The sequence below is a fragment of the Pezoporus occidentalis genome, unplaced genomic scaffold, assembly GCF_034315485.1.
Source record: "Pezoporus occidentalis ecotype Australia unplaced genomic scaffold, CSIRO_AGI_Poc_V1 ctg34, whole genome shotgun sequence".
Lineage (NCBI taxonomy): Eukaryota > Metazoa > Chordata > Aves > Psittaciformes > Psittacidae > Pezoporus > Pezoporus occidentalis.
Genome location: NW_026915376.1, coordinates 521,578 through 536,771, shown reverse-complemented (window position 1 = coordinate 536,771; position 15,194 = coordinate 521,578). Strand labels below are relative to the sequence as shown.

Genomic DNA, 15,194 nt, shown 5'->3' with positions numbered 1-15,194 from the left:
CTGACATTTTTTAAAAAAAATCTTAAAGCAGAAATGCCTTAAAAAAATTTTTATTATCAGTTCATAAAATAACAGTAATCAAGCAAATATTAAGAGATATTAAAATTGATTTCGATGTAGATATCATGTTAATAAGTTGAAAAAATATTTTGATTAAATATTTTGATAATCTTTAGTCTTTGCAACAGTGATGTATTGGATAGCAGTAGTCCAAGTCCTGGACACTTCGGGATTTAAATGTGACACTCAGAAAATATTTTCAGCTTTTATTTCTACATTCTGATTAGTTCTGCAGCAGCATCTAAAGGTCTTGAATTTTCAGTAGTGCCACTCTGTGCTAGAACTGCCCAAACACATTAGGTGAGGTGGTCTCTGCCTGTGAGGTACAATGGAAATACCCCAGGCAAATGAGGGGGAGGGAGGGAGAGAGGTGCAGGAAGGTGAAGAAACTTGCCAAAGATAATCCAAGGACAGAGGTAGTGCTGTGAAGTGAATCCAGATTTTATAGCTGTGATTCAATGCTCAGTCCACTACTATACTGCATCCACCCTCATTCCTGGTATTTCTCATGGACCTGAGTATCTATTATAAGATTTTTGATGTCAGCTCAAACTAAAATGAAGAACTTAGAACCTAAGTGTAGAAGAGCTTTAAAATAATTTGATGCTTCAATGTGGGAAATTCAAAACATAATACAGGCCCAGCAGTTCAGCTGGACTGCTAACATTTCAGTTTAGCCCATGATCATTTGTTCAAATGTATTACCTCAACATATATTTAGATCTGACAAAGACAGCTGTATGTAAAAACCATCATTACATCCAGTGGAACAAATGTTGTTTAAGTTCCCAGAAATTCTGCAGCTACGTAAGTGTTTGAAGCCAGTGTATACTGTTTGTGTCTTTTCGGTGAGTATATATAAGTTCTTACCAATCAGACGTTGACTTTTTTCAACCACATCAGTGCATCACGAAAGAAATAAGTGCACTTATTCCTTTTATTTTCTGTATGAATTTTGTCTGCAAATTTCTAGTTTTAATTTATCTCACTTTGGTTTGATATAATTGATTAGTTTTCGTAGTTCTCCAATAGTTCTCATTCAAAATCGGGTGTGCTTTTCTTTCCATTAGCACCCATTACATTGAGATATGCAGATTCTTTGGAATCATTTTTTACTTTTGCATTGTAATTTACATAATGTAAAAATGAAATTATTCTGGTTTTGAGCATAAAGGATGGACAAAATTAAAAATTGAAATTAAAATGTTGATATTACTAAAAATGAATCTAAGAAAACAATGTTTAGATCTCCAATCTTTCCTTAATTGCTTAGAGAAAGAACAAAATGGACAGATTGAAATATTTCAGAATATTTTACAAGTGTTTAAAATAGCTCAGTTTTCACATGCAATGATGAATTCAGAATTTGTCTACAGTGAATAACAGCTTAAAAAATAAAATGCATATTGCATTTTTTAGAATATTTGGAGGTATAGATACATAATATTTGCACTTAGGATAGATGAATAAAGCTTCACAATGCAACTGCATATTTAGGACCTATTTAGTTCTTTATTTACTCTTCTCAATTTTAGGAAAGAAAGGTTTCTATTTTAACAGATTTTTTTAATAAGGGTCATATAAAGGAGGCCAGAATGTGAATAATTAGGCTATTTTCCATGGTTTGGTACTTCTGGTGTTTGACTTTTTTAATACTGGCTAAAGTAATCCCTTAAATCTGTATTTCTTACAGATTTAGATAGTTCTGATAATTATCAGAGGTCACTGAAACCCAGGGCTATGGCCCCTACTGTCGCTGTTAGAAATCAGATTACAGGGTGATCTGTGCCCACTTTGGCAAACCAAGGTAACTATACACTCTGTGTCACAGAACATTTTGCTGCAGCCAGTGTGAACCTCTTTGGGATGCAAGGTGACTTGGACATTGCAAAAGTTTTCCAGGACACAGCAGAATGGAGTTAGGTCATAGAGGGCAGTTGACTCATGCAGAATGGGTCTGGTTCCTGAAAAAGTAGGACCACAGCAAGGCTCATTTTCACTTCTGTACTCTATCATCTGATCAAAGCCTATTCCTGGCTGCTCACAAGTCTTCATCAATTTTGGACACTCAAAGCTGAGCATAAGTAGTGTTCCAGTACACATCTATAATACCGATATACCTAAATGATCTTTGTTTAATACCTTATTTTAAAATGATTGCGTATTGCTCCTTGCTGTTACAAATATTTGAAATGTTTGTCTTCCAATATCTTTGTGGTACATGGCTTGTTATGAAGAGGATTGAAATTGCGTGCCTTTCTTTTGAAATAATGACCTACAACCCTGTCTGACCTTATTTTCCCAAACCTAAATGATAGAATTCCTAAAAAGTCCCCAAACTATGTATGCAGTATTTCAGAATCAGCTTATAGAGTGGCTTCTGTCTCTGTACTATTATAGTTGCTAGCATGTTACTCTTGAAAATGCAGCATAAAATTACTTGTGAAGTACTGATTTAAAACCTTTTTTGATATTCATGAATATGTGAGCCTATATGTGAAAGATGTTATGGTTAATCCCTGAACTTAAGCCTTTGAATGAATGAAAAGTAGAAGGGACTCAGCATTATTCAGCTTGCTGATGCCAGATGACAAGTACTTGAGTGTTCCTGCACAGAAATAAGCAGCCAGATATGCTTTTAGATCTTATTTTTCAAAAAAAATTGAGTGGACAGTGAATAAATTATTTGAAGTAGTTCCTCTCTTTGCTTATCAAAACATTCCACAGAATAAAAGCGTAGTACTTGAAAATATTTAGCCTCTTTAAATTCTAGATCAAATGCAACATCAGTGAAACTTTTTATTTAAACAAAGAAAACCATCTGCTATGTTAACTGGCAAGCCAAGCTGTATAGGGCCTTCTCTTACAGTATTTTTTCACAATAAAGTATGGGTGTGGAATTCCCTGGCTGGTCCCTCCCTTGTTCCTCATCTCTCCTTCCGCCTCCCACAATAATTCCATAGCATGCACTACTAAAGTTAGATAACAGCTTCTAAATTCTGACCTTCAGTACTGGAAAAGAGAGACTTATAATGGATCAAGTGCCAGGCTGTCTTCAGGTACCTGGCACTGTATTTACCCAAGCTCAGCTGAGATGTTATTCATATTTATTTGAAATACTTGTCTAATCTCTCTGAATTTGGAATCTATGCTTTTCTCTGGCAAGTCAAGGGTTTGGAAGAAAACTTTTGCTTCCAGTGTGTTATGCTATTTGTAATTACACTTGTTCTTTCACCAAGGATCTCAATTTTTTTCTCATACTGTCATGATATTTTGGCATATAAATTATTGCTCTTTAAAATGGATTAGCTGAATTTGATCCAAATCAATCTTCTCTTCTCTTAGCTTCAACTCAGAAAAGGGAGCATACTGCATAGATCAGGACTTAGCAGTTTCAGAACTGAGCTCCTCATTGAGCTATTCCAAAAGAAGAGCTAGACAGTCTTGAACACCATCTAGTCAAAAGGTGTTGTCCTCTTCCAGGGACAGTAAATCTTTGTTATATACAGGAAGAAGTATGTAATCAATACTCTTTGAGCAGTGTTTCATGGCATATCTTCATCCAATTTTTCTTGTCTGAAACCTTGTCTAAATTATTGTACATGGTCTGACACTGCAGAATTTCAGTCACATATTCACACTCAAGTCACAGAAGATCTACTCTTTTGTCAGTTGGAGTTGAACACTATTTGTCCACCCAAACTGCTCTTAAAGTAGAGATTCAGAGATAGATTTTGAGAATGCTGGGAGTACCACATCTGTAGCAAGTATGCAGTTGCCTACACTAACGTGACTTTTGCAGGAAGGATGGGGAATGTTTAGTATAAAATTTGGATAGGGCTTTTTTTGCATTCTGAAGTTGAGCTTTCTTATTATTGGCACTGCAAATTATATCTGTAGGCATGCTACAGACATACTAGTTCAAAATTCTTCACTTAGTTTAGAACTGTTAATTTAATAAGGCTTTGGGTCCAAATATGTTGTTTAGAAATGTAGTCAAATGTTTCTTCACAGGAGGAAACATTTCAGATATTTCAGTCTGATCTTCCTGGCCATTGTGCATAATGGAAAGTGTACAACTGCAGTTTTTAAAAAGGTAAGCTTCCAAAGTAAGGACATACTGGGATACTCATCTCTGCTACAAGAAAATAAGCAACAAGTAATTAGAAGGGAAAAATGTTTACCCATGATGCATATCATAAATTCTATCACCACAAATCATTGGGTATGCACAGTGGGTTTGTCATAAGGTGTGGTGAGTCTGCCAGTGTAAGTCTAAGCTGTGTCACAGTGTCCAAAACCTATCAAAGACAAAAAAGACTAAGAAAAGAACATCACAAGTTTATTACTGTCATGGGCCTAATTTTTCAAGGGGCAAAGTCAGAGGCACTGTTGTGTAACTGTTACAGAGCTTGTTTCCACAACTGAGCTTCTCTAGATTAAAAGAAATTCATGAAAGTCTACCAGAAACTAGGATGAGCTATGAGCTTTCATGAGGCATCACTGCTGTTAGGAACAATTGTAGGAAATGGCAAGAGCTGTCAAATATGTTGATGGCTCTGCTCAACATTTAGAATAGACATCTCCTGCTCACCATAATGGGTCTTGCCTTAGGGGTGGAATCTATCCTGTGTCATTTTAGACATTTAAAAGACAGATGTTTCTTTCAAAGCAAATGTTGCTTGGACTTTCTTTGCAATCAGAAGTTCAAAGAAAACTTGGGATGAAATTCATCAAATCTAAACCAGACAGCAACTTTAAAATGAGGTAAGTCATGATCTAGAAAAGTCTATTTATCTCTAGTAATTCTAAAGGGAGATTGGACAGCTCTCTGGGATGTATGTCTAGAATTGTCTTGACTAATCCTGGCCTGGATTATTAATTACTCATGCTAATTACGTGTCAGTGTGTGACTTTCTGATGAAAAAAGCCCCAGTTAGAGGTCTTCTTGTGTCTTTGATATGTAACTCTAGCTTTGATCTCCTTGTGTCTCATAGCCAGGCAATAAATACTATAAAACCACCTCATCATCTATGAAACTTCTGATGTTACATTTTTTTGGCAGTTCCATGGTCTGTAGCTAGCAAACAGGCAATGAGAAGTAAGAAATAGAACAGTATTACCATGCCAAGTGTTCAGAAGTCATGGTTTTCATTCCAGTGAATGAATCACTGCTCCAGCTGGTTCATGTATGTTCTTCTGTTCACGCCTTGGGTACATACATTCAAGGGCTGCTGTTCAGATATATATATTTTTTATTTGCTTCTGTACTATGTGTAGCACATAATCTGATTCACACGGAACAAGCACTGGAGCTCATTCCTACTTCAGTTACCTCCCATTTATTGTTTGTGTTACAGTGTTTCTTCCCCTGCCCCCCCCCCCTTTTAAATGCATCACAACCCTTTAATTTTTTAATTTTCATTTGCTTTAGGTTCTTTCTAATGCTTTTGAGGACTTGTACTATTTTATTCTGTTACTTTATAACTTTGGTCCTGGGTTTCCACACCTACTTTTTTAAATCTCATACTGTAATTTCTGGCTTTGGTCCAGAAAGTGTGTGGTTATAATCTCCCCTGGCATCAAGGGCTATGGTAAAGAATTTTTGGTTTCTAATGGACCTACCCAGTTGTCTTTCCTTCCTGGAAGAAGAAAACATCACAATTAAATATCTTGCATTGGACTTAAACCTAGAGCCAAAAAGCAATGAAGAGGGGTGTCCCCAGCTGCTTGATAGGTTTGTGTAAAAGGGGTTGCACGTTTCCTGTCTCCGGCATTCTAGAATCAGCTATAAAGAAAAATAAACCTAATTAAAACCACCCTTGGTTCCAGGGTTGCTCGTCTGGCACAGGTTCCTTGGGATGCAGAAGGCTGTGCTCTTACCAGATAGGCTCAAAAATTAGACAAAATGCATCATCAAGAGAAACTTGTCAGCATCAGAACTGCCAATGTGTGTTTCTGTGTTGGTAGGACAGAACCCTTTGGAGGACTATTTGCCTCCAGGTGCCTACAACAGCAATGTCAGGCGGGCCTTATTCTCCTCAAAAAAAAATCCACTACACTGAATTTCTTGCAATGTAAATTGGAGATTGGGATCTCCCACTTTCCTGAAGGCCAGCAAGCAAGACTTGGGTTTTTTTCATTGCTCAATGTCTGAGTAGCTGGCAGGGCGGCTGCCTGGAGCACCAGTCACAGTTTTGTGTGTCACTTTCAGTGCATTAGGAGCAATGCTGTCCTTGGCAGGGCCTGTGCTTCAGTTTTTGTTCACATCATGGCTTTGTGAACCACCATGGCCCCTCTGGCAGTAATCACTGTGGTCTTGGGTGGAGCCATTCACAGAAAGACTGTACATACCAGTATTCAAAGGAGAGTGGCAGAATACTTGCTGCTTGTACCTCAACTTTGAAATATGCCATTAGTTTGTATTTCTGCAACCTTTTCGCATGTTACAGTTCCACTGTTGAAGAGTTTGATAACGCCTCTGAATTCTCTTTCTGAAAGGACCCCTCTCTGCCCCTTTCTTCACTGCATGAAGGGAGGGTGGCTCACGGTGTACCCTCTGCATCTACTGTTAGGTTAGACATTCTCCACGAATGAGAACATACTGTGCCTGTGAATTACATATAGCATCACATCTCGGAGGAACAGTTAAAGGTCAGCAGCATCTCTTTCTACTTTGGCATTTATCTTTACTTTTATAGTCCTATTCTGATGCTTCCTGGGCAGGAGCCTTTGTGGGTATTGACTCGGCAGCCTGAGTTGTCAGTTCCCTTGTAAAATTTCATAATTAGAGTAGGTGTTGAGGGGTGGGTATGTGATGTTCAGAGGAGAAATTGGCCATCTGTGGATGATAGTAATCCAAACAGCTACCTATGGTTCATTTTACTTAATTTCAGGAAATAAAATTTCCATCTTGTGTGTCACCAGATATTTCACAGAAATGGATAAAGAATAATTTAACTAGCAAGCACTGTCGGCCCAGCTAAATTGTGAAACACTGAACCTGTGAGAAGTAGTGCTTCAGAACACTGTGCTATTGCACGTTGTGTCCATGCCTGTGCATGCACACAAACACACTCTTGTACACATGTATTTTAAATTGCCTAACACATATACAGCAAATATTTGCTTGCAGGACTAATATGGTAGTATTCGTTCCCCATACTTCCTATCTGAGAGTGGGCTGTTTGCAGCCTTTGCTAAACATAACATCATTTTAGGGAAGGAATGTGCTGGACACTTGGGTTTCCATCTCATGATATACTTTGACCCTTTTATGGAATATTTTTCATATATAGTACAATTCCTAAAATCACAGGTGTTGCTTATTTACTCTGTTGCAGAAGTTTGTTATGTACATATGTTTTTTGATTCAGATGGAATGATAAGGGCCATTTTAAATAGTTTTTGTTTTTTTTTTTTTTTTGTAATTTCCTTGTGAATGGAAATTATGTCCTTTAAGGGGTTTTCTGGCCAAGAGCAATGTCACCTTTGTTTAGCATGTTTGGAGGCTTGTTCCTTGTTTGGATGCCTAGAAGGCCTCAGTGCAGAAAAAATATTGCCTAATCTTTAACAGAACTCAGAAGCCTTGCTGAAAAGTTGAAACAGGATTTGAAATCTCAGTATCTGATCCTTTGAGGAGAGCTGCTTCAAAGCAACTATGCAAAGCTGGGAAAACAGAGTGAATGAGCAAGCTTCAACCCTTTGAAATATTCACTGTTCAGTGAATTTGGAGAGGAAGGGAGAACATGACCAGGCCTTCCCTCTTCTGAAAGTTGATAGCAAGCTCTTGTTTTATTAATAGGAAAAAGATTATATTAGTACTTTGACATTTCTTTGTTTGACGGACGCTGGAGACACTGATCTAAATATTATACCTTATACATGCACACATGAAAGTGGTAGAAAAAGGCTGGAAAAGTTCCATTTATTCTTAAATATTGACAGTTTCTTTTCAGAAATACTTCAATTCCCTGTAAAATACATTCAACACTTGGATCAATAGCCATCATGTATTGAACATGAAGCATTCAGAATCATTCTTGTACAAAGTTGCACTATCGCCCAATAACCTGGCAGTAGTTCATCACAATTTCAAAGTAGTTGTAGAGCCTGAGCTTTTGTTTTGGCTCTCTGCATCAGATACAGATCTGCATGCCCTGATGAAAATCCAGACTTGGCAGGAAACTAGTTCCCTTGTCACACAGTGTGTATGAGCTCCTGAGCCTGAATTTCTTTACACAGCCCCCAGTTTCTTCTTCTGTCCCAGTAATGATTTTTTTTTTTTAATGCAGGCATCAGTTTTTACTTTGTAAACTTGAATATTTTGATGTTAGATTTCATTATGCTCCTCTTCTGAAAATATTTTATAGGTTCACCTGTTCCATTTCTCATTTTGCTTTTACAGTAAATGATAGTTACATAAAAATGGGTGGGCTTGACTGTCTCCAGGTGATCATTTTCTCATGAAGATGTCTTTTCAAAGGGATCCAGTCAGTGTTAACCATGCAGTGCTGTGTTTCTATGAGCTCTCAAAATGCAAAGGAAACTTTTTCAAACCTATAAACCAAATATAATTTTGAACTTTTTTATTTGGGGACTTCATTAAATTGCTGTATGGAGCTGGTAAAGCTCAGTGTGGAGGAGCAGCTCTTGCCAGCTCAGCCTGAGAATAAGGATCCCAGTAACCAGGCATATGGCTTTCCTGTGTGCATTGTGTTGGGGTTTTAATTGCGTTTAGTGTAAAGGTAATCAGAGCTTGGTAATAGATTTAGGAAAAATAATTATTGAAAAGAAAACCCAGTATTGAGTCAAAAGTTCATCGGTTTTGAGAGGATTGTAAAAATATTTCAGGGGAGGCCTTGAATTCTTGAGTGCTTTGCTATTTATCTGTGGTCATGCACATGCTAAATAATGATATTAAATAAATTACTCTCCTGTGGTGTTTTATAATAAAGAAAATCCTTCCAGCTAGGTAAACAATACTTTATTTTTCCAGCATTATGGAATAAAACAGGGAGAGGTGGCCTTGTGGGTTGACTGTTTGAGGTTCATGACTGAACTGCAATTTCTGAAGCTGAGCCTAACTAACTGTGATAAGTTATGACTTTTGCTATGCTCGCTCATGCAAATTAAGACAACTTTGAACAACCTGTGCACGTTAAATTTAATATTTGGTAAATCTTATATTTTTCCCCTCATTTTGGATGTAACTACCAATGTTTAATAAAGGAAATGATTTCGCTGTATTTGAAGTAGCTGATGCATTAATAACTCTGCTACTTTGAAATTAAACAGGGTTTTGTCTGCAGTTTAAGCGCTTTGAAGTGTTTTCTATTTTTAAATTTCATGCGAGTATTGGAAATGCCTTCACCTTTCCTGAAAATGGGTTTTGTTTAATGATTGCTGTTGTCTCTAAATGGGTTTTGACATTTTTGGTCAGTTTGTGGTGAAGCAATTCTGTTTGCTAATTGAATTTATAGGGGAATAACTTAGGACATGGAACAAACAACATTACATATTCATGGGCACTTTAGGGTTGAGAAGATCATCCAAAATATGGGATAGCAACCTTTGTATTTCTGCTTAGACGTATCTCAGTATATGAGTAGTTTTAATATCTGTGATCCAAAAGCTTCATTACTTCCTCAAAGTAAAAGGGAAATATTCATTTTATATGCGTAAAGCCTGCAACAGAAATGTCTTAAGTGATGTTTGCCAAAGCAAAACATTGGTTTTGGTAGAGAGGTTGTTATCACTGACTACTTAAGTACTACATTGGTGAGCGCAAACACTACAATGATAGATATGCTGTCAGATCCTTGGAATTACTTGAGCTTTTTTACCACAGAATCAGAGAAATGGAAGGAAAGATGGCTTTGAGCCAGACTTGCAGGTCTCAGATGCTTGCAACAACAGTAGATGTTCAAGCATGCTAGGAAGATAGAAGTGTCCCAGTCTTTTCCCTCCTAGTCTCTCACTGACTACAGCTCAGAGCAGTGTAAAAAGTAACTTACTGTAACTCCTTTGGTGTGGATCATCACCAGACATGGTATTAAATAAGTTTTGGGCCAAATCAACCATTTAATTTCATCAAAGAGTCTTCAAAACATACTAATTTCTGCTGAATTGTATTGATAGAAAAAGTTAAGGAGAGAAGGGAGCCTACTAATAGCATAGCAGTTGAGCAGTGAGACGGCAAAGCTTTGGGAGTTAACAAGAGAAAACTGAGCAATGTTTTAGAGCTCTTGCTCACTAAGTTTAGATAGTCCTGTTCAATGCACATTTGTTACCAGGAAAGAAAACCAAACTAGGTTGTACTGAGACTGGCAAAAAAAAAGTAGTATTTGAAAATACCATATCAATAGCGTTAGTCATATGGTATTGGTATTGCAAATCGCAAAGTAATGTGATCAGCTCTGTTGGGGATTTTCTAAGTCTAACAGACTGTAACGTACTGATTCTTAGAAACTGCCGGAAAAGAACATGAAAAAGAAAGCAAATAATATCCCTTTAAAATATGTCAAACAAATCAAGCAAGGACAAAAAAACAGGTGGCAGAAATTGCATTTATTTTTGTGAACAGGCAAAAATGAAATTTTGCCATAAGCAAAATGATGCTTTGCCATCACTTAGCATCATTATTGCTGTACTGACCTTCCCTGAACAAAGTCTCTTTGTCAATGTATTTCTGTTAATTTGACAGTCTCCAGTAGCATTCAGATCTCTCTAATATGTCCTCTGTTGAAATTAATAAAGTGTGTAAGCATGGTTTATATCTCATTTTAAAATCATTTTCTTCATCAGAAGATAAAAAAACCCAACAAAACCAAAACAACACTATGAGAGTTTGAGCTCTCCACTGCAGGTGACAGGTGTCGTGGTTTAAGCTCAGCTGCCATGCAGCCTGCTTGCTCACTCCCTCACCTTCCATCTCCCCCCTCCCTCCCCCCCCCCTTTCAGAGGGATGGGGAAGAGAATAGAAAGAATGTAACTGTCACAGGTTGAGATGAGAACAGTCCTGTAACTAAGGTATAACACAAACCACCACTGCTACCACCAATAGTAATAATGGTAAGGGAAATAACAAGGGAAGAGAATACAACCGCTCACCACCCACTCACTGATACCCAGCCCGACCCAAGCAGTGATCTAACCCTTCTGGGTAACTGCCCTGGTTTATATAGTGGACATGATGTGCTGTGGTATGGAATACCTCTTTGGTCAGTTTGGGTCAGGTGTCCTGTCTCTGCTTCCTCCTGGCTTCCCCTCCCCCCTGACAGAGCATGAGCCTCAGAAAGTCCTTGGTCAGAGTAAACATTACTGAGCAGCAACTGAAAACATCGGTGTTGTCAGTGCTGTTCCCAGGCTGAAAGTCAAAACCACAGCACTGCATCAGCTACTAAGAAGGAGAAAAATGACTGCTGCTGCTGAACCCAGGACCTTGGGGAATGGAATAAACACAAACAAAAGTTGGTTGGCATCCTTGTAGCATGCTGTGACACATGTCTGGTCCTGGGAGGGCCGTATTAATTTGACTGTAGTGCCCTGTGAGAGGAACAGCTTGCACCAGGGTTTTACTCACCAGATTGTCTCCATGGAGAATCACATTAAGTGTGACTTTCAATGTGTCACAGTGTATCTGTCACCTACCTGTGAATGTTGGTGAACCCGAAGATACTTGGGAGTGAATGTGTGTGTCTAACAGATGCTTTGAAAATATCAGCCCTTTGAAAATATCAGGGCTATAGAACTGGACAAGTCATTGTGCTCCTAAGTAAGACATTACAATCAGTGTTTTTTTGTTTTCCATCTTATAATCATGGTCTTGCTCTTTCATTAGATTTCCACATTCCCATGAAAATGAAGTTAGGATGTGCACAGAATTGCTGCCATTCATTTTGTATTCTTTCTGGTGTACTTTTCATCTACACATCATGGAGCAGGAAATGAGAGGCTTGCACTACCCCAATTCTCACAGGGATTCCCCACTGTTGTCTAATCATGTGCTGTTCTATTGATGTGTAGTCAATTGATAGGGTAATTGTGTTTTGTGCAGTAGAACTCGCTTGAGTACAGTACTGTCTAGGTTTTAGTTATGAGAAACTGGTATGGATTTCAAGCTCTTAAATGAATAATGGCTCTTTCTGCGCTTCACAAACTATAAGCACAAATCATGGAGGGATTAAGTAATGGAAAAAGTAACATTTAAAATATATGTATTTGCAGATGGTCTTTTGTATGGAAGTATATCAGATGTATGCCAAATCACTATCATAGTTTTTGTTTTTTATAATGCTGGAAGGAGTTTACAAATGAGATTGCCGGTTCATTAGAGGGGTTGTCTTAGCAGCTGCAGTGTGTCTGTCATAACTCTGGGGAGCTGCAAGGCCTAGGTATCATCAGAGAGAGCTAATGCGGGGCATGGAAGGAAGACAATTTTCTTCGAGCTCATTCTCTATTGAGTCTACTTTATACTCTGAGCTGCAGTCATTAGCCCTTTAGGGGTGAAGGGAATAAGACTGCAGCTGAAGCTGTGCTGGTTACTCAAGCCTCTTTGGTCTTGGTAATTGTGTTTTGTTTTTTCTGCAGTCTGAGGGAGTGCAGGATGCTGTAGTCTGATATCTAGGTATATGTTAGGAAAAGAATCCCTCAGCACCAGGTAGTTACCGTGAGCCCAACAATGCCTCATAGGCATTGGCTAAGCCTTATTTATGAAATAAAACCTTTCCCCTCAAAAATCTATAGACAGGCTGGGTTGAGGGAAGATGCACTTATTTTATGGAAGTAGCAATTTCACTTATTCTGTCAACTTCATTTCCTATGGTCTAGCTCGTTGGACCTGAAAGTGCTTATACCTTTGACGGTTTCTGCAGGAGGGGGCTGTGCTCTGTCCCAGGCAGCTGGTGGGGTAACCTACTCTGGGACACACTGGGGTGTCTGGCCAGGTTTGGCTTTTGCTGTCTTGCCACCTCTGTGCAGTATGCAGATCTATTTTGAAGACAGTGATATTATGCTGAATTAAATTAAAGCAGGTTTCTTCATGAGGATGTGGGAACATCTCTCCAGGGCTGCAGATCAATATTTATTAGCCCCAGTGTGAATCTAGTAGCGGAAGCACAAGAAGGGTTACTTACTATTGTTTTGTGGCAGCACATATGTTTTGCAGACTGCTGTTTTGAAGGTCAACCATTTGCACATACCACTTTTGCCAGTTTTCCTATCTGCCTTCAGCTTGCAGTCAGGCTGGCCATAGTTATTTCCTTATAGTAATTTTTGAGGTTGCATTTGAGATGAAGGTAAGAAATAAGGCAGATTGTCAGTGATGTGATAGCTTATGAGGTTGTTATGATAAGACATTAGCTAGGGATAGGAGAAAAGTGAGAAGAAATGCATTTGCTTGCCCATCTGATAATGATGTGGCAGTTTCTGTGCACATACATTTCAAGTAAGTCAGCATGTTAAGAACCACTGATAGGAAGGTTATAAAGCCTGCAGAGTTGTTCCAGCTCCTGTTTTATACAGATATATCACAGTATAAATTATGAAATTTGCTTTTAGCAAGTTTTGCTTCCTTTTATTTTAATGTAATTGGTATATGTATAAATATATATATAAATGTGGTTTATTATAAAACTCCATTTTCAGTGATCCATACATTTTCTTTTACTGTACAGCAGCTTTTACAAGCACACTTTTTTTTTCCCAATTGTTTCAACAAAAGAGGAGAAAAAGAGTATATGATGATGGATTTTGTATACAAACGTGCACCAAAAAATTATCAGAAATAAGACAATCCTTTATAATTTTTCCTACTCTTTTTGTTTTGTAAAACTTTAATTTCCCTTTTCCTTAAGCTTTTTTTAAAGATTGTGAAATTCATATTAAAAGTTGTATGTAAGCAGTTTGATCTTTACTGCCCAGGCAAAATCTTTGTGACATCCAAATGCAGAATTCTTTCAGTCTGCTGACTCTACTGAGCAGAAAAAGTGTTTTAGTAAAGATTTGGAGGAGCGATAAAGTCCAGTAAGAATAAGAGATTTTGGTTATTTGGGTTTTTTTTGTGGTTTGTTTGTTTTAATGTAATGACTGACTAAACAGGTCCCAAGAAAAGTTTGAAACTGAAACCAAATCTTCAATTTGGCCATTATTGTTGACTTTATAATTCCTTAGTGAAGTTTTTTCTATTGCTATACTGCATCTTAACAGATAGCTAAACTAACCTGTTAACAGGGATTGGTGTGTATTTGAGGTAGCCAGTATGCTAATTACTGCTTCCTCAGTTTGGGAATTCCAGCTGGTTAATCAAATATGAAATACCAAAATCAGTAACAGTCTGGCATTTAACATTTTCATATTACCATCTTCACTGTTACTGATATGTTTTTTTAAGTTGTATTTTACATGACTAGTTGCAAACATGAGTTGGTTCTCAGTGTAAGAACAGCTGGTAACAGCAGATTGGGAATGCAGGAAAGCAGAGATGAATTGCCCAGGCCTATCACTTGCACACCAGACGGATATAGGAATTAAAATGTCACTGTTTTGGGAGGGGGTGATCAATGTGATTTTGAAGCCTGTCTCCACCTCGCTTCAGGTGACAAAGCATTCCTGACGACAGTGTTAGGAAAGTCACTTGTATTATGTCACCTATAAATTGGTTGGAGACTTCCTTGTCTGGGGAACCTTTTGATATATCACCAGCTGCAATTTTCACCAGGCTTATAGGAGAATTGCAGTATTGTTGATACAAACTCACCAAGACTTGACATTTCATAACATGGACAAGAAAATGGAAATCTCAGTGGTAGACTTGTACTGCAGGAAAGAAACTAAAGGATGCGAAGCCCACCTCTCTCCAGAGGTAAAGGTTTTAAAGTCAGCTGTTATATACTCCAGTGTAGAAGCTTGAGTTTGCACCCAGTAAGTGGCTATCTGCTGACTAGAAAAATATAAATGAAAGTGTGAAGTGTTGGGCTTGGCATAATGTTATGTCAGGTACCCATATCTGTAATTTAAGACCTTACTACACTGGGAATGAAATAAAACAAAAATACCCCAGAAAAATCTCCAGCCTTTTCAAACTAACTGTTGCCTAAATCAATTGCATATAATATATATATAGTGTTAAGTAT

General features: G+C 37.8%; 1 protein-coding gene across 5 annotated transcripts in view; it reads left to right on the top strand.

The window, feature by feature from the left end:
* Nucleotides 1-15,194, top strand: part of SMYD3 (SET and MYND domain containing 3) — a 402,483-nt gene that overhangs the window by 254,917 nt on the left and 132,372 nt on the right. The window lies entirely within an intron of this gene.